Genomic DNA, 19,425 nt, shown 5'->3' on the forward strand with positions numbered 1-19,425 from the left:
TCGAGTGCTGCCTCCCTGCCTTGGCTTCAACCCCCAGTGAGTGTGACCCAACAGAGGGGCAACCTTTTTCTTTCAAATATTGTGGCCAGGTCCAGGTCACGGGCCGCACCACCGCGATACCTGAGCGGGACGCTGCAAGGACACTGGTATTGCAAGATGCGTGACTGGGGGAGCCTTTTGAACAGGTTGAGACGCCTTTTGAACATTGCTGGTCCCACAAATGTTTTAAACTTTTTACGGACATTGTACAAGGCACCGTCCACTTGAGTTTTGAGGGTACTACCAGTCCCAGAATGCCATCAACTCACCTGCAGAGCATTAAAATAAAGGAGCGAATAATCTGGCAGTCTGCGTTGTGTCTTTTAGTGCCTGTATCTGCCCAGAGGAAGGGAGTTTCCCGAAACGCGTCTGCAGGCTAAATGTGGGGAAATGATTCGAGTGCTGCCTCCCTGCCTTGGCTTCAACCCCCAGTGAGTGTGACCCAACGGAAGGGATACCTTTTTCTTTCAAATATTGAGGCCAGGTCCAGGTCACGGGCCGCACCACCGCGATACCTGATCGGGACGCTAAAAGGACACTGGTATTGCAAGATGCGTGACTGGGGGAGCCTTTTGAACAGGTTGAGACGCCTTTTGAACATTGCTGGTCACACAATTGTTTTAAACTTTTTACGGACATTGTACAATGAACCACCCACTTGGGTTTTGAGGGTACTACCAGTCCCAGAATGCCATCAACTCACCTGCAGAGCATTGAAATAATGGATGGAATAATCTGGCAGTCTGCGTTGTGTCTTTCAGTGCCTGTATCTGCCCAGAGGAAGGGAGTTTCCCGAAACGCATTGGCAAGCTAAATGTGGGGAAATGATTCGAGTGCTGCCTCCCTGCCTTGGTGTCAACCCCCAGTGAGTGTGACCCAATGGAGGGGCTACCTTTTTCTTTCAAATATTGTGGCCAGGTCCAGGTCACGGGCCGCACCACCGTGATACCTGAGCGGGACGCTGCAAGGACACTGGTATTGCAAGATGCGTGACTGGGGGAGCCTTTTGAACAGGTTGAGACGCCTTTTGAACATTGCTGGTCACACAAATGTTTTAAACTTTTTACGGACATTGTACAAGGCACTGCCCACTTGGGTTTTGAGGGTACTACCAGTCCCAGAATGCCATCAACTCACCTGCAGAGCATTGAAATAAAGGAGGGAATAATCTGGCAGTCTGCGTTGTGTCTTTCAGTGCCTGTATCTGCCCAGAGGAAGGGAGTGTACCAAAATGCATCGCCAGGCTAAATGTGCGAAAATGATTCGAGTGATGCCTCCCTGCCTTGGCTTCAACCCCCAGTGAGTGTGACCCAACAGAGGGGCAACCTTTTTCTTTCAAATATTGTGGCCAGGTCCAGGTCACGGGCCGCACCACCGCGATACCTGAGCGGGACGCTGCAAGGACACTGGTATTGCAAGATGCGTGACTGGGGGAGCCTTTTGAACAGGTTGAGACGCCTTTTGAACATTGCTGGTCCCACAAATGTTTTAAACTTTTTACGGACATTGTACAAGGCACCGTCCACTTGAGTTTTGAGGGTACTACCAGTCCCAGAATGCCATCAACTCACCTGCAGAGCATTAAAATAAAGGAGCGAATAATCTGGCAGTCTGCGTTGTGTCTTTTAGTGCCTGTATCTGCCCAGAGGAAGGGAGTTTCCCGAAACGCGTCTGCAGGCTAAATGTGGGGAAATGATTCGAGTGCTGCCTCCCTGCCTTGGCTTCAACCCCCAGTGAGTGTGACCCAACGGAAGGGATACCTTTTTCTTTCAAATATTGAGGCCAGGTCCAGGTCACGGGCCGCACCACCGCGATACCTGATCGGGACGCTGCAAGGACACTGGTATTGCAAGATGCGTGACTGGGGGAGCCTTTTGAACAGGTTGAGACGCCTTTTGAACATTGCTGGTCACACAAATGTTTTAAACTTTTTACGGGCATTGTACAGGGCACCGCCCACTTGGGTTTTGAGGGTACTACCAGTCCCAGAATGCCATCAACTCGCCTGCACAGCATTGTAATAAAGGAGGGAATAATCTGGCAGTCTGAGTTGTGTCTTTCAGTGCCTGTATCTGCCCAGAGGAAGGGAGTTTCCCGAAACGCGTCGGCAGGCTAAATGTGGGGAATTGATTCGAGTGCTGCCTCCCTGCCATGGCTTCAAACCCCAGCGAGTGTGACCCGACGGAGGGGCAACCTTTTTCTTTCGAATATTGTGGCCACGTCCAGGTCACGGGCCGCACCACCGCGATACCTGAGCGGGACGCTGCAAGGACACTGGTATTGCAAGATGCGTGACTGGGGGAGCCTTTTGAACAGGTTGAGACTCCTTTTGAACATTGCTGGTCCCACAAATGTTTTAAACTTTTTACTTACATTGTACAAGGCACCCTCCACTTGGGTTTTGAGGGTACTACCAGTCCCAGTATGCCATCAACTCACCTGCAGAGCATTGAAATAAAGGAGGGAATAATCTGGCAGTCTGCGTTGTGTCTTTCAGTGCCTGTATCTGCCCAGAGGAAGGGAGTTTCCCGAAACGCGTCGGCAGGCTTAATGTGGGGAAATGATTCGAGTGCAGCCTCCCTGCCTTGGCTTCAACCCCCAGTGAGTGTGACCCAACAGAGGGGCAACCATTTTCTTTCAACTATTGTGGCCAGGTCCAGGTCACCGGCCGAACCACCGCGAAACCTGAGCGGGACGCTGAAAGGACACTGGTATTGCAAGATGCGTGACTGGGGGAGCCTTTTGAACAGGTTGAGACGCCTTTTGAACATTGCTGGGCACACAATTGTTTTAAACTTTTTACGGACATTGTACAATGAACCACCCACTTGGGTTTTGAGGGTACTACCAGTCCCAGAATGCCATCAACTCACCTTCAGAGCATTGAAATAATGGATGGAATAATCTGGCAGTCTACGTTGTGTCTTTCAGTGCCTGTATCTGCCCAGAGGAAGGGAGTTTCCCGAAACGCAATGGCAGGCTAAATGTGAGGAAATGATTCGAGTGCTGCCTCCCTGCCTTGGTTTCAACCCCCAGTGAGTGTGACCCAATGGAGGGGCTACCTTTTTCTTTCAAATATTGTGGCCAGGTCCAGGTCACGGGCCGCACCACCATGATACCTGAGCGGGACGCTGCAAGGACACTGGTATTGCAAGATGCGTGACTGGGGGAGCCTTTTGAACAGGTTGAGCCGCCTTTTGAACATTGCTGGGCCCACAAATGTTTTAAACTTTTTACGGACATTGTACAAGGCACCGCCCACTTGGGGTTTGAGGGTACTACCAGTCCCAGAATGCCATCAACTCACCTGCAGAGCATTGAAATAAAGGAGGGAATAATCTGGCAGTCTGCGTTGTGTCTTTCAGTGCCTGTATCTGCCCAGAGGAAGGGAGTTTCCCAAAATGCGTCGGCAGGCTAAATGTGGGGAAATGATTCGAGTGCTGCCTCCCTGCATTGGCTTCAACCCCCAGTGAGTGTGACCCAACGGAGGGGCAACCTTTTTCTTTCAAATATTGTGGCCAGGTCCAGGTCACAGGCCGCACAACCGCGATACCTGAGCGGGACGCTGCAAGGACACTGGTATTGCAAGATGCGTGACTGGGGGAGCCTTTTGAACAGGTTGAGACGCCTTTTGAACATTGCTGGTCACACAATTGTTTTACACTTTTTACGGACATTGTACAAGGCACCGCCCACTTGGGGTTTGAGGGTACTACCAGTCCCAGAATGCCATCAACTCACCTGCAGAGCATTGAAATAAAGGAGGGAACAATCTGGCAGTCTGCGTTGTGTCTTTCAGTGCCTGTATCTGCCCAGAGGAAGGGAGTTTCCCAAAATGCGTCGGCAGGCTAAATGTGGGGAAATGATTCGAGTGCTGCCTCCCTGCCTTGGCTTCAACCCCCAGTGAGTGTGACCCAAAGGAGGTGCAACCTTTTTCTTTCAAATATTCTGGCCAGGTCCAGGTCACGGGGCGCACCACCACGATACCTGAGCAGGACGCTTCAAGGACACTGGTATTGCAAGATGCGTGACTGGGGGAGCCGTTTGAACAGGTTGAGACGCCTTTTGAACATTGCTGGTCACACAATTGTTTTAAACTTTTTACGGACATTGTACAAGGCACTGCCCACTTGGGTTTTGAGGGTACTACCAGTCCCAGAATGCCATCAACTCGCCTGCAGAGCATTGAAGTAAAGGAGGGAATAATCTGGCAGTCTGCGTTTTGTCTTTCAGTGCCTGTATCTGCCCAGAGGAAGGGAGTTTCCCGAAACGCATCGCCAGGCAAAATGTGGGGAAATGATTCGAGTGCTGCCTCCCTGCCTTGGCTTCAATCCCCAGTGAGTGTGACCCAACGGAGGGGCAACCTTTTTCTTTCGTATATATATATATGTTGGTAGCACGAGACCACACGTATACAAACGCATTCTGCAGCACCTAAGGGCAATAACGAATGGGGATATGGCTTACCCTGTGGCTAGGCATTTTGATGAATTGCATGGCAAAAATCCATCTGAATTAAGGTATTTTGTAATCAATACTGTGCCTCCGCAGAGGAGGGGAGGTGATCGTGAAGCAATGTTGCGTAGACTTGAGACCAGACATATCATTTTATTGGATACCAAGACCCCTAATGGTCTAAATGCAGGTGAAGACTGTCATACTTACCTGTAAACAGAAACTTTTGCATGTATTTAACTTAAAAATGGTAATCATACTAAGAGTCCGCTTCCATTCCTATTTTTCTAATGAACAGTATTGTTTTTACTATTATCACAACTTTCAGCTAATTGCACTATTCACTTGTGGTAGCACTTACTTTTTATGCCAATATTTATTGCTGTTTTTGCACATAAGCCTGTTTTCTGCTCATGATATGTCAAATTGTGGTTCTGATATAATAGATATTTGGTATGAAGAGATATTCGAATTTATATCAAGTATGGTAAAGCAACATTTATTGTGTAGGATTTAGTACATCAATGTTGTTATCTCAGAATTGCTGCTATATTTATGATTATGTGTATATTCGTATTCATGATCTAAAAATTTCATTCATTTTGATATGTATGTTTATATCTATTTAATTTTAGATGGTATATATATTTTTGCATTTTTATACATAGTTTTATATATTTATATATTTATATATCCATGTATTTATACAATGTATTTCTATGAGAAACCACTAATATTTACATGTGTACTTACACAGTAAGATTTTCGCTTGACTACTGATCCCATGAGCAGTTGCACTAAATAGACTGGCTTGTAGTTAATTGCATTTATGCAGCAAGGAGTTACGACAGTATGTTGTCTATGTCTAGTAAAAGTAATTGGCACTAGCACTTTGAATTGAGCACATACGCCCCTACACGTTGTCATGTGATCAAGGCCGTGGTCGGCCGAAACGCGTAATGGTGGTGTGGTGGTGAGCAGAATAAAATAACCAGCACTGATTCCTGGGTTCGTCTCGTCATTTTTCATCGTGACTGCTGTGACGTTTGTTTGATATATATATATATATATATATATATATATATATATATATATATATATATATATATATATTACCTACTGGCGGTCGCCAGTAGGTATATATAGTTAGGATTTTTTCTCTATGGGATTTTTGAAAATTCTATGTCTAATAACTTTGGCGTTTGTGGACGGAATTGGCTGAAATTTTCAGGAAAATGGCACATTTTGTTTCTGAGCAGCCCCTGAAAATTTTGGGGGGGTTCGTCAAGGGGGGGCCGAGAAAAAAGGGGGGTCCCAAAACGCGTTTTTCCCATGTTAATTTCCATAGGGCGGTTGGCCTCACTTTTAGCCCGAACGGCTGAATGGATTTGCACGAAACTTGGCAAAATTGTAGGGACTGGTAGCCCGATGTGCCTTTTGTAGGTCTCAATATATGTGCTCCAGTGGATTTTGAGAAATTAACGTTTAAAAAAAGATATATATCTGTAACAGCGGACCGGGCAGCGGCCCAGGACGCATACTTTTCGCGCAACGGAGCTTTGTGAAGCGAAGCTGATTGGTTCTCTGGCGTCTGTCAACATTCCAAACAGTCCGTAGCGGCCGCCATCTTGTCTCTCGGTAGGATCGAGAGACAAGAGGAGGCCAAAGCGAAGGGGCAATTGACCATAAGGGGGAATAGTAGATCCTCGCTGACCCCCTAGGTTTGATGTGGAGGTTTTAAAAGGGCCCCGCGGGGCAAAAAAAAAAAATAATAATAATAATCGAACGGCTGAATGGATTTGCACGAAACTTGGCAAAATTGTAGGGACTGGTAGCCCGATGTGCCTTTGCTAGGTCTCAATATATGTGCTCCAGTGGATTTTGAGAAATTAACGTTCAAAAAAAGATATATATCTGTAACAGCGCTCCGCCTCGCGTAACGGAGGTTTGCGAAGCGGATTGGTCATTCTGTCACTGGGCTATAGTTGGGCTACATCTGGCTGATATTTGGGCTACATTTGTTTTTTTGTGTGTCTGGCGGCCATCTTTGGGCTACATTGGGCTACATTGGGCTTCATTGGGCTACATTGGGCTACATTTGGGCTCCAACATATATATAGGCCAATGTAGCCCAATATATATTTTTCAAAGTTAATTTTCGTAAAAACCACTGGAGCATATATCTTGAGACATAGCAAAGGCACATCGGGCTACCAGTCCCTACAATTTTGCCAAGTTTCGTGCAAATCCATTCAGCCGTTCGAGCTAAAAGTGAGTCCAACCGCCCTATGGAAATGAAGGAAATGAATGGGTAATTTGTAATTAGCAAATAGAGGAGCGAATAATCTGGCAGTCTGCGTTGTGTCTTTTAGTGCCTGTATCTGCCCAGAGGAAGGGAGTTTCCCGAAACGCGTCTGCAGGCTAAATGTGGGGAAATGATTCGAGTGCTGCCTCCCTGCCTTGGCTTCAACCCCCAGTGAGTGTGACCCAACGGAAGGGATACCTTTTTCTTTCAAATATTGAGGCCAGGTCCAGGTCACGGGCCGCACCACCGCGATACCTGATCGGGACGCTAAAAGGACACTGGTATTGCAAGATGCGTGACTGGGGGAGCCTTTTGAACAGGTTGAGACGCCTTTTGAACATTGCTGGTCACACAATTGTTTTAAACTTTTTACGGACATTGTACAATGAACCACCCACTTGGGTTTTGAGGGTACTACCAGTCCCAGAATGCCATCAACTCACCTGCAGAGCATTGAAATAATGGATGGAATAATCTGGCAGTCTGCGTTGTGTCTTTCAGTGCCTGTATCTGCCCAGAGGAAGGGAGTTTCCCGAAACGCATTGGCAAGCTAAATGTGGGGAAATGATTCGAGTGCTGCCTCCCTGCCTTGGTGTCAACCCCCAGTGAGTGTGACCCAATGGAGGGGCTACCTTTTTCTTTCAAATATTGTGGCCAGGTCCAGGTCACGGGCCGCACCACCGTGATACCTGAGCGGGACGCTGCAAGGACACTGGTATTGCAAGATGCGTGACTGGGGGAGCCTTTTGAACAGGTTGAGACGCCTTTTGAACATTGCTGGTCACACAAATGTTTTAAACTTTTTACGGACATTGTACAAGGCACTGCCCACTTGGGTTTTGAGGGTACTACCAGTCCCAGAATGCCATCAACTCACCTGCAGAGCATTGAAATAAAGGAGGGAATAATCTGGCAGTCTGCGTTGTGTCTTTCAGTGCCTGTATCTGCCCAGAGGAAGGGAGTGTACCAAAATGCATCGCCAGGCTAAATGTGCGAAAATGATTCGAGTGCTGCCTCCCTGCCTTGGCTTCAACCCCCAGTGAGTGTGACCCAACAGAGGGGCAACCTTTTTCTTTCAAATATTGTGGCCAGGTCCAGGTCACGGGCCGCACCACCGCGATACCTGAGCGGGACGCTGCAAGGACACTGGTATTGCAAGATGCGTGACTGGGGGAGCCTTTTGAACAGGTTGAGACGCCTTTTGAACATTGCTGGTCCCACAAATGTTTTAAACTTTTTACGGACATTGTACAAGGCACCGTCCACTTGAGTTTTGAGGGTACTACCAGTCCCAGAATGCCATCAACTCACCTGCAGAGCATTAAAATAAAGGAGCGAATAATCTGGCAGTCTGCGTTGTGTCTTTTAGTGCCTGTATCTGCCCAGAGGAAGGGAGTTTCCCGAAACGCGTCTGCAGGCTAATTGTGGGGAAATGATTCGAGTGCTGCCTCCCTGCCTTGGCTTCAACCCCCAGTGAGTGTGACCCAACGGAAGGGATACCTTTTTCTTTCAAATATTGAGGCCAGGTCCAGGTCACGGGCCGCACCACCGCGATACCTGATCGGGACGCTAAAAGGACACTGGTATTGCAAGATGCGTGACTGGGGGAGCCTTTTGAACAGGTTGAGACGCCTTTTGAACATTGCTGGTCACACAATTGTTTTAAACTTTTTACGGACATTGTACAATGAACCACCCACTTGGGTTTTGAGGGTACTACCAGTCCCAGAATGCCATCAACTCACCTGCAGAGCATTGAAATAATGGATGGAATAATCTGGCAGTCTGCGTTGTGTCTTTCAGTGCCTGTATCTGCCCAGAGGAAGGGAGTTTCCCGAAACGCATTGGCAAGCTAAATGTGGGGAAATGATTCGAGTGCTGCCTCCCTGCCTTGGTGTCAACCCCCAGTGAGTGTGACCCAATGAAGGGGCTACCTTTTTCTTTCAAATATTGTGGCCAGGTCCAGGTCACGGGCCGCACCACCGTGATACCTGAGCGGGACGCTGCAAGGACACTGGTATTGCAAGATGCGTGACTGGGGGAGCCTTTTGAACAGGTTGAGACACCTTTTGAACATTGCTGGTCACACAAATGTTTTAAACTTTTTACGGGCATTGTACAGGGCACCGCCCACTTGGGTTTTGAGGGTACTACCAGTCCCAGAATGCCATCAACTCGCCTGCACAGCATTGTAATAAAGGAGGGAATAATCTGGCAGTCTGAGTTGTGTCTTTCAGTGCCTGTATCTGCCCAGAGGAAGGGAGTTTCCCGAAACGCGTCGGCAGGCTAAATGTGGGGAATTGATTCGAGTGCTGCCTCCCTGCCATGGCTTCAAACCCCAGCGAGTGTGACCCGACGGAGGGGCAACCTTTTTCTTTCGAATATTGTGGCCACGTCCAGGTCACGGGCCGCACCACCGCGATACCTGAGCGGGACGCTGCAAGGACACTGGTATTGCAAGATGCGTGACTGGGGGAGCCTTTTGAACAGGTTGAGACTCCTTTTGAACATTGCTGGTCCCACAAATGTTTTAAACTTTTTACTTACATTGTACAAGGCACCCTCCACTTGGGTTTTGAGGGTACTACCAGTCCCAGTATGCCATCAACTCACCTGCAGAGCATTGAAATAAAGGAGGGAATAATCTGGCAGTCTGCGTTGTGTCTTTCAGTGCCTGTATCTGCCCAGAGGAAGGGAGTTTCCCGAAACGCGTCGGCAGGCTTAATGTGGGGAAATGATTCGAGTGCAGCCTCCCTGCCTTGGCTTCAACCCCCAGTGAGTGTGACCCAACGGACGGGCAACCATTTTCTTTCAACTATTGTGGCCAGGTCCAGGTCACCGGCCGAACCACCGCGAAACCTGAGCGGGACGCTGAAAGGACACTGGTATTGCAAGATGCGTGACTGGGGGAGCCTTTTGAACAGGTTGAGACGCCTTTTGAACATTGCTGGGCACACAATTGTTTTAAACTTTTTACGGACATTGTACAATGAACCACCCACTTGGGTTTTGAGGGTACTACCAGTCCCAGAATGCCATCAACTCACCTTCAGAGCATTGAAATAATGGATGGAATAATCTGGCAGTCTACGTTGTGTCTTTCAGTGCCTGTATCTGCCCAGAGAAAGGGAGTTTCCCGAAACGCAATGGCAGGCTAAATGTGAGGAAATGATTCGAGTGCTGCCTCCCTGCCTTGGTTTCAACCCCCAGTGAGTGTGACCCAATGGAGGGGCTACCTTTTTCTTTCAAATATTGTGGCCAGGTCCAGGTCACGGGCCGCACCACCATGATACCTGAGCGGGACGCTGCAAGGACACTGGTATTGCAAGATGCGTGACTGGGGGAGCCTTTTGAACAGGTTGAGCCGCCTTTTGAACATTGCTGGGCCCACAAATGTTTTAAACTTTTTACGGACATTGTACAAGGCACCGCCCACTTGGGGTTTGAGGGTACTACCAGTCCCAGAATGCCATCAACTCACCTGCAGAGCATTGAAATAAAGGAGGGAATAATCTGGCAGTCTGCGTTGTGTCTTTCAGTGCCTGTATCTGCCCAGAGGAAGGGAGTTTCCCAAAATGCGTCGGCAGGCTAAATGTGGGGAAATGATTCGAGTGCTGCCTCCCTGCATTGGCTTCAACCCCCAGTGAGTGTGACCCAACGGAGGGGCAACCTTTTTCTTTCAAATATTGTGGCCAGGTCCAGGTCACAGGCCGCACAACCGCGATACCTGAGCGGGACGCTGCAAGGACACTGGTATTGCAAGATGCGTGACTGGGGGAGCCTTTTGAACAGGTTGAGACGCCTTTTGAACATTGCTGGTCACACAATTGTTTTACACTTTTTACGGACATTGTACAAGGCACCGCCCACTTGGGGTTTGAGGGTACTACCAGTCCCAGAATGCCATCAACTCACCTGCAGAGCATTAAAATAAAGGAGCGAATAATCTGGCAGTCTGCGTTGTGTCTTTTAGTGCCTGTATCTGCCCAGAGGAAGGGAGTTTCCCGAAACGCGTCTGCAGGCTAAATGTGGGGAAATGATTCGAGTGCTGCCTCCCTGCCTTGGCTTCAACCCCCAGTGAGTGTGACCCAACGGAAGGGATACCTTTTTCTTTCAAATATTGAGGCCAGGTCCAGGTCACGGGCCGCACCACCGCGATACCTGATCGGGACGCTAAAAGGACACTGGTATTGCAAGATGCGTGACTGGGGGAGCCTTTTGAACAGGTTGAGACGCCTTTTGAACATTGCTGGTCACACAATTGTTTTAAACTTTTTACGGACATTGTACAATGAACCACCCACTTGGGTTTTGAGGGTACTACCAGTCCCAGAATGCCATCAACTCACCTGCAGAGCATTGAAATAATGGATGGAATAATCTGGCAGTCTGCGTTGTGTCTTTCAGTGCCTGTATCTGCCCAGAGGAAGGGAGTTTCCCGAAACGCATTGGCAAGCTAAATGTGGGGAAATGATTCGAGTGCTGCCTCCCTGCCTTGGTGTCAACCCCCAGTGAGTGTGACCCAATGGAGGGGCTACCTTTTTGTTTCAAATATTGTGGCCAGGTCCAGGTCACGGGCCGCACCACCGTGATACCTGAGCGGGACGCTGCAAGGACACTGGTATTGCAAGATGCGTGACTGGGGGAGCCTTTTGAACAGGTTGAGACGCCTTTTGAACATTGCTGGTCACACAAATGTTTTAAACTTTTTACGGGGATTGTACAGGGCACCGCCCACTTGGGTTTTGAGGGTACTACCAGTCCCAGAATGCCATCAACTCGCCTGCACAGCATTGTAATAAAGGAGGGAATAATCTGGCAGTCTGAGTTGTGTCTTTCAGTGCCTGTATCTGCCCAGAGGAAGGGAGTTTCCCGAAACGCGTCGGCAGGCTAAATGTGGGGAATTGATTTGAGTGCTGCCTCCCTGCCATGGCTTCAAACCCCAGCGAGTGTGACCCGACGGAGGGGCAACCTTTTTCTTTCGAATATTGTGGCCACGTCCAGGTCACGGGCCGCACCACCGCGATACCTGAGCGGGACGCTGCAAGGACACTGGTATTGCAAGATGCGTGACTGGGGGAGCCTTTTGAACAGGTTGAGACTCCTTTTGAACATTGCTGGTCCCACAAATGTTTTAAACTTTTTACTTACATTGTACAAGGCACCCTCCACTTGGGTTTTGAGGGTACTACCAGTCCCAGTATGCCATCAACTCACCTGCAGAGCATTGAAATAAAGGAGGGAATAATCTGGCAGTCTGCGTTGTGTCTTTCAGTGCCTGTATCTGCCCAGAGGAAGGGAGTTTCCCGAAACGCGTCGGCAGGCTTAATGTGGGGAAATGATTCGAGTGCAGCCTCCCTGCCTTGGCTTCAACCCCCAGTGAGTGTGACCCAACGGAGGGGCAACCATTTTCTTTCAACTATTGTGGCCAGGTCCAGGTCACCGGCCGAACCACCACGAAACCTGAGCGGGACGCTGAAAGGACACTGGTATTGCAAGATGCGTGACTGGGGGAGCCTTTTGAACAGGTTGAGACGCCTTTTGAACATTGCTGGGCACACAATTGTTTTAAACTTTTTACGGACATTGTACAATGAACCACCCACTTGGGTTTTGAGGGTACTACCAGTCCCAGAATGCCATCAACTCACCTTCAGAGCATTGAAATAATGGATGGAATAATCTGGCAGTCTACGTTGTGTCTTTCAGTGCCTGTATCTGCCCAGAGGAAGGGAGTTTCCCGAAACGCAATGGCAGGCTAAATGTGAGGAAATGATTCGAGTGCTGCCTCCCTGCCTTGGTTTCAACCCCCAGTGAGTGTGACCCAATGGAGGGGCTACCTTTTTCTTTCAAATATTGTGGCCAGGTCCAGGTCACGGGCCGCACCACCATGATACCTGAGCGGGACGCTGCAAGGACACTGGTATTGCAAGATGCGTGACTGGGGGAGCCTTTTGAACAGGTTGAGCCGCCTTTTGAACATTGCTGGGCCCACAAATGTTTTAAACTTTTTACGGACATTGTACAAGGCACCGCCCACTTGGGGTTTGAGGGTACTACCAGTCCCAGAATGCCATCAACTCACCTGCAGAGCATTGAAATAAAGGAGGGAATAATCTGGCAGTCTGCGTTGTGTCTTTCAGTGCCTGTATCTGCCCAGAGGAAGGGAGTTTCCCAAAATGCGTCGGCAGGCTAAATGTGGGGAAATGATTCGAGTGCTGCCTCCCTGCATTGGCTTCAACCCCCAGTGAGTGTGACCCAACGGAGGGGCAACCTTTTTCTTTCAAATATTGTGGCCAGGTCCAGGTCACAGGCCGCACAACCGCGATACCTGAGCGGGACGCTGCAAGGACACTGGTATTGCAAGATGCGTGACTGGGGGAGCCTTTTGAACAGGTTGAGACGCCTTTTGAACATTGCTGGTCACACAATTGTTTTACACTTTTTACGGACATTGTACAAGGCACCGCCCACTTGGGGTTTGAGGGTACTACCAGTCCCAGAATGCCATCAACTCACCTGCAGAGCATTGAAATAAAGGAGGGAACAATCTGGCAGTCTGCGTTGTGTCTTTCAGTGCCTGTATCTGCCCAGAGGAAGGGAGTTTCCCAAAATGCGTCGGCAGGCTAAATGTGGGGAAATGATTCGAGTGCTGCCTCCCTGCCTTGGCTTCAACCCCCAGTGAGTGTGACCCAAAGGAGGTGCAACCTTTTTCTTTCAAATATTCTGGCCAGGTCCAGGTCACGAGCGCACCACCACGATACCTGAGCAGGACGCTTCAAGGACACTGGTATTGCAAGATGCGTGACTGGGGGAGCCGTTTGAACAGGTTGAGACGCCTTTTGAACATTGCTGGTCACACAATTGTTTTAAACTTTTTACGGACATTGTACAAGGCACTGCCCACTTGGGTTTTGAGGGTACTACCAGTCCCAGAATGCCATCAACTCGCCTGCAGAGCATTGAAGTAAAGGAGGGAATAATCTGGCAGTCTGCGTTTTGTCTTTCAGTGCCTGTATCTGCCCAGAGGAAGGGAGTTTCCCGAAACGCGTCGCCAGGCAAAATGTGGGGAAATGATTCGAGTGCTGCCTCCCTGCCTTGGCTTCAATCCCCAGTGAGTGTGACCCAACGGAGGGGCAACCTTTTTCTTTCGTATATATATATATGTTGGTAGCACGAGACCACACGTATACAAACGCATTCTGCAGCACCTAAGGGCAATAACGAATGGGGATATGGCTTACCCTGTGGCTAGGCATTTTGATGAATTGCATGGCAAAAATCCATCTGAATTAAGGTATTTTGTAATCAATACTGTGCCTCCACAGAGGAGGGGAGGTGATCGTGAAGCAATGTTGCGTAGACTTGAGACCAGACATATCATTTTATTGGATACCAAGACCCCTAATGGTCTAAATGCAGGTGAAGACTGTCATACTTACCTGTAAACAGAAACTTTTGCATGTATTTAACTTAAAAATGGTAATCATACTAAGAGTCCGCTTCCATTCCTATTTTTCTAATGAACAGTATTGTTTTTACTATTATCACAACTTTCAGCTAATTGCACTATTCACTTGTGGTAGCACTTACTTTTTATGCCAATATTTATTGCTGTTTTTGCACATAAGCCTGTTTTCTGCTCATGATATGTCAAATTGTGGTTCTGATATAATAGATATTTGGTATGAAGAGATATTCGAATTTATATCAAGTATGGTAAAGCAACATTTATTGTGTAGGATTTAGTACATCAATGTTGTTATCTCAGAATTGCTGCTATATTTATGATTATGTGTATATTCGTATTCATGATCTAAAAATTTCATTCATTTTGATATGTATGTTTATATCTATTTAATTTTAGATGGTATATATATTTTTGCATTTTTATACATAGTTTTATATATTTATATATTTATATATCCATGTATTTATACAATGTATTTCTATGAGAAACCACTAATATTTACATGTGTACTTACACAGTAAGATTTTCGCTTGACTACTGATCCCATGAGCAGTTGCACTAAATAGACTGGCTTGTAGTTAATTGCATTTATGCAGCAAGGAGTTACGACAGTATGTTGTCTATGTCTAGTAAAAGTAATTGGCACTAGCACTTTGAATTGAGCACATACGCCCCTACACGTTGTCATGTGATCAAGGCCGTGGTCGGCCGAAACGCGTAATGGTGGTGTGGTGGTGAGCAGAATAAAATAACCAGCACTGATTCCTGGGTTCGTCTCGTCATTTTTCATCGTGACTGCTGTGACGTTTGTTTGATATATATATATATATATATATATATATATATATATATATATTACCTACTGGTGGTCGCCAGTAGGTATATATAGTTAGGATTTTTTCTCTATGGGATTTTTGAAAATTCTATGTCTAATAACTTTGGCGTTTGTGGACGGAATTGGCTGAAATTTTCAGGAAAATGGCACATTTTGTTTCTGAGCAGCCCCTGAAAATTTTGGGGGGGTTCGTCAAGGGGGGGCCGAGAAAAAAGGGGGGTCCCAAAACGCGTTTTTCCCATGTTAATTTCCATAGGGCGGTTGGCCTCACTTTTAGCCCGAACGGCTGAATGGATTTGCACGAAACTTGGCAAAATTGTAGGGACTGGTAGCCCGATGTGCCTTTTGTAGGTCTCAATATATGTGCTCCAGTGGATTTTGAGAAATTAACGTTTAAAAAAAGATATATATCTGTAACAGCGGACCGGGCAGCGGCCCAGGACGCGTACTTTTCGCGCAACGGAGCTTTGTGAAGCGAAGCTGATTGGTTCTCTGGCGTCTGTCAACATTCCAAACAGTCCGTAGCGGCCGCCATCTTGTCTCTCGGTAGGATCGAGAGACAAGAGGAGGCCAAAGCGAAGGGGCAATTGACCATAAGGGGGAATAGTAGATCCTCGCTGACCCCCTAGGTTTGATGTGGAGGTTTTAAAAGGGCCCCGCGGGGCAAAAAAAAATAATAATAATAATAATCGAACGGCTGAATGGATTTGCACGAAACTTGGCAAAATTGTAGGGACTGGTAGCCCGATGTGCCTTTGCTAGGTCTCAATATATGTGCTCCAGTGGATTTTGAGAAATTAACGTTCAAAAAAAGATATATATCTGTAACAGCGCTCCGCCTCGCGTAACGGAGGTTTGCGAAGCGGATTGGTCATTCTGTCACTGGGCTATAGTTGGGCTACATCTGGCTGATATTTGGGCTACATTTGTTTTTTTGTGTGTCTGGCGGCCATCTTTGGGCTACATTGGGCTACATTGGGCTTCATTGGGCTACATTGGGCTACATTTGGGCTCCAACATATATATAGGCCAATGTAGCCCAATATATATTTTTCAAAGTTAATTTTCGTAAAAACCACTGGAGCATATATCTTGAGACATAGCAAAGGCACATCGGGCTACCAGTCCCTACAATTTTGCCAAGTTTCGTGCAAATCCATTCAGCCGTTCGAGCTAAAAGTGAGTCCAACCGCCCTATGGAAATGAAGGAAATGAATGGGTAATTTGTAATTAGCAAATAGCTAATCGCAAACTAGGAATGGTAAAGAATCGCTATTTATTCCTTAAAGTTCGCTATTTAGGAAATGCAAAAAACTTTGATGATACATATGGCGGTTCATCTCTAACAAGATAAGAAGCATAGGGATACATTTATGATGACTGGCGCATCACCAGGGATGTGTTAGTCATTCTGTGCCGCTGTTCCGTCACCTATGGTGTGCTGCATTTACAATGCGGCGCATCATGGGGCAAAAACAGCACAGATGCGTGATGTATCTGTGCCGTAAAGGTGGCGCATTGCTGGAGTTGTATCGCAAGTGTGATGAAGCTCCAGCAAGGGTCGGGGGTGCCCCTGTCGCAGGGTTTCTGTTCTCACACAGAACTGTGGACAGAGGATTGGAACCTCGGCGAATTAGGGTGTCCCAAAACTCACGTTAGTAATCAAAAACTCCTTAGCAAGCTAGGTACAGTGTCACATTGGATATAACAAACTCTCAATGTTTAGACAATCCAGAATATGAACTTATAGTACCTCAGGATACGTGGAACTCATGAACAGTCGGTCGTTATATATTTCTTAGAAACCAGAACATGGAGTTAAGAAGAACACATGTGTATTTGAAATGTTTATTTACTAATGCCGTCTTCTGAGGCGTAGTATCTTAGATTATACAAGTACACATATTATCAGTAGCAAAATTACCAGCATAGTCAGTAGTACATAAAAAGCGAATGGTGACAGTATGTTAACATGCTGTAAATGAATAAGAGTTAGCAACACTTATAAGCAGCCGCGGGCCGTGGAGGGAGTTACGGTGAGGCAGGGAGGCGGGGAGGGGGAGAAGCAGGGTGGAGAATACAAGTACACATATTATCAGTAGCAAAATTACCAGCATAGTTACTAGTACATAAAAAGCGAATGGTGACAGTATGTTAACATGCTGTAAATGAATAAGAGTTAACAACACTTATAAGCAGCCGCGGGCCGTGGAGGGAGTTACGGTGGGGCAGGGAGGCGGGGAGGGGGAGGGGCAAGGTAGAGAGGGCTCCACCCTGCTTCTCCCCCTCCCCGCCTCCCTGCCTCACCGTAACTCCCTCCACGGCCCGCGGCTGCTTATATCTCACCCTCCCTAATACACATATTATATTATTTGCTAAGAAGGTCTCTTTGTGTTGGTTTAGGGCGTGCCCATACTTTAGTGTCTTAGATTTGAAGGAATCACATCAGCATACACCAGCTCTCTCTTCATGTGAACCGCATCAACTGTTGTGTATGTGTGTTCGGCAAAGCAATATAAAACCCGCCTCATGCCCAGAATTGGCAGAAGTTGCACTTATGTTATGAGTATGAAGTCGTGGAGATCAGACCTCATAACAATTCTGTATCGTGTTGTTCTTGAAACTTTAGCACTCGCTGTACAGATATAGTTTAACAAGCAAAGCAGATAGTAGAGCAATAACATATTATTCTCATGTAAACCACGATGAACTACTAGGTGGAAAGCTAAAGCAACAACTAAGTGTCGTGTGCAGAAGTTGCAAAAAAGGAAAAATGGCGTTTAAACCGGTAATGAGCCCATGCTAACTTAACACGGTGTAAAGATATCCAGGACCTAGATGACACCTCCCCATGATCCGGAAACGAACTGAATAAGATAATAGAAGTGCCATCTCATGAGAGTAGATTGCAAGTTTATATGTGGACGGTCCGCAAGGTAAAGCATTAAAAACTAGGAAAATTTAATGCTAAAGAAAAATAAAACAGCCAAGTACTTTATCGAGTCTTAAGCCAATAGGCAAGGTAAATAATAAAAACTTGACAAATAAGTCAATGAATTGTCAATGAAATGCTAGTACTCAGCATATCAAACATGAAAAAGGTCTATGACATAACTGTGTATGCAAAATAAGCTGCAACAGCCTCCAATAGGAAGTCACCGTCTTCATCCGAAAACAGTTCAGCCATCCAATTTAAAAGCGGAAAAGAACATACGTGCTCTCCCAGCACCGGATCCTCTATCACCATCAGAGGACAGCTCGGTGGGTTTTCAAGAAAGCTCTGTTCCAAGAAAGACTGTGCTGCCGCCAGTAAATTCCAGGGACCAAGTAGTCCATGCATCACTGCCACAGCCATAATCCTTTCGCCAGGACAAACCAACTCGTGAGTAATGATAGGAGTCATCAGCTGATTAAAGTCGACGTCAGGAGAAACCGGTCCGCAGAGACACAAATCAATGGCCCAATCGAAATCACAGGTCAGGCAGTGAAATACAGGCTGGACACAGGTGAAGTAGGAGAATCGAAAAGATAATCCATATGCCGTGCTTAATATCGCCAACGGCATTGTGCCATAATATTCTAGCATGCGATTGCGGAACAGTGTCAGCATCTGCAGGGTGGGAGGTTGCATAGGAGGGACATCCATATTTAAAAATGTAAAAAAGCACAAGAGCGTCCGCTGGTAATGCAAGTAAAAATGCCAATCCACGAAGCAGAGTGGAGAAAATATAATGAAAGGAAGCAGGGATGACTCCAAAGATTTTCTCAAATGAAGTCACGAGACCACTGGTAACAACTTTAAAAAAGTGCGCCAGGGCCTTTGTGGAGGATGCGTTAAAGATAGTCGGAACCATCTTGCTGAAATTGAAAGGCAAATCTTAATTGAAAAGGGTCTGCACCTCTGTACGGGTGTTCGCTATGTGAAGCACGAAAGTTTCACGGGCCGAACTCAAGGCCACCTCTCTCTGAGACAAAAGAGCTCTTATTCTTGCCATGCCGTTGAAATGTGCTCCCAAGGTTGGTATTTGTGGCCAGATTGAAAACTCCCTATGTTCATGTGTGGGAGGAAATAGAACATTTCTGCAGCAAATAACCCGTTCACTTACTGTTACGATAAAAGGAATACTTTTAATTAACTCAGAACAATCTTCATTATTGAGCATCAAATAACTACCATTTTCCAACAACTTGAACGTGGGGATGATAGCAGGAACTGGCGTGCCTTGCAACACGCAAGCCATATTTGGTCGGTGTTTGTTGCATGAACCGTGTAACTGTATGTGCCTACACATTAGTGAATGATCTGGCGTCTCAGTGCAT

This window comes from Lissotriton helveticus, chromosome 5_1 (assembly GCF_964261635.1).
Source record: "Lissotriton helveticus chromosome 5_1, aLisHel1.1, whole genome shotgun sequence".
NCBI lineage: Eukaryota > Metazoa > Chordata > Amphibia > Caudata > Salamandridae > Lissotriton > Lissotriton helveticus.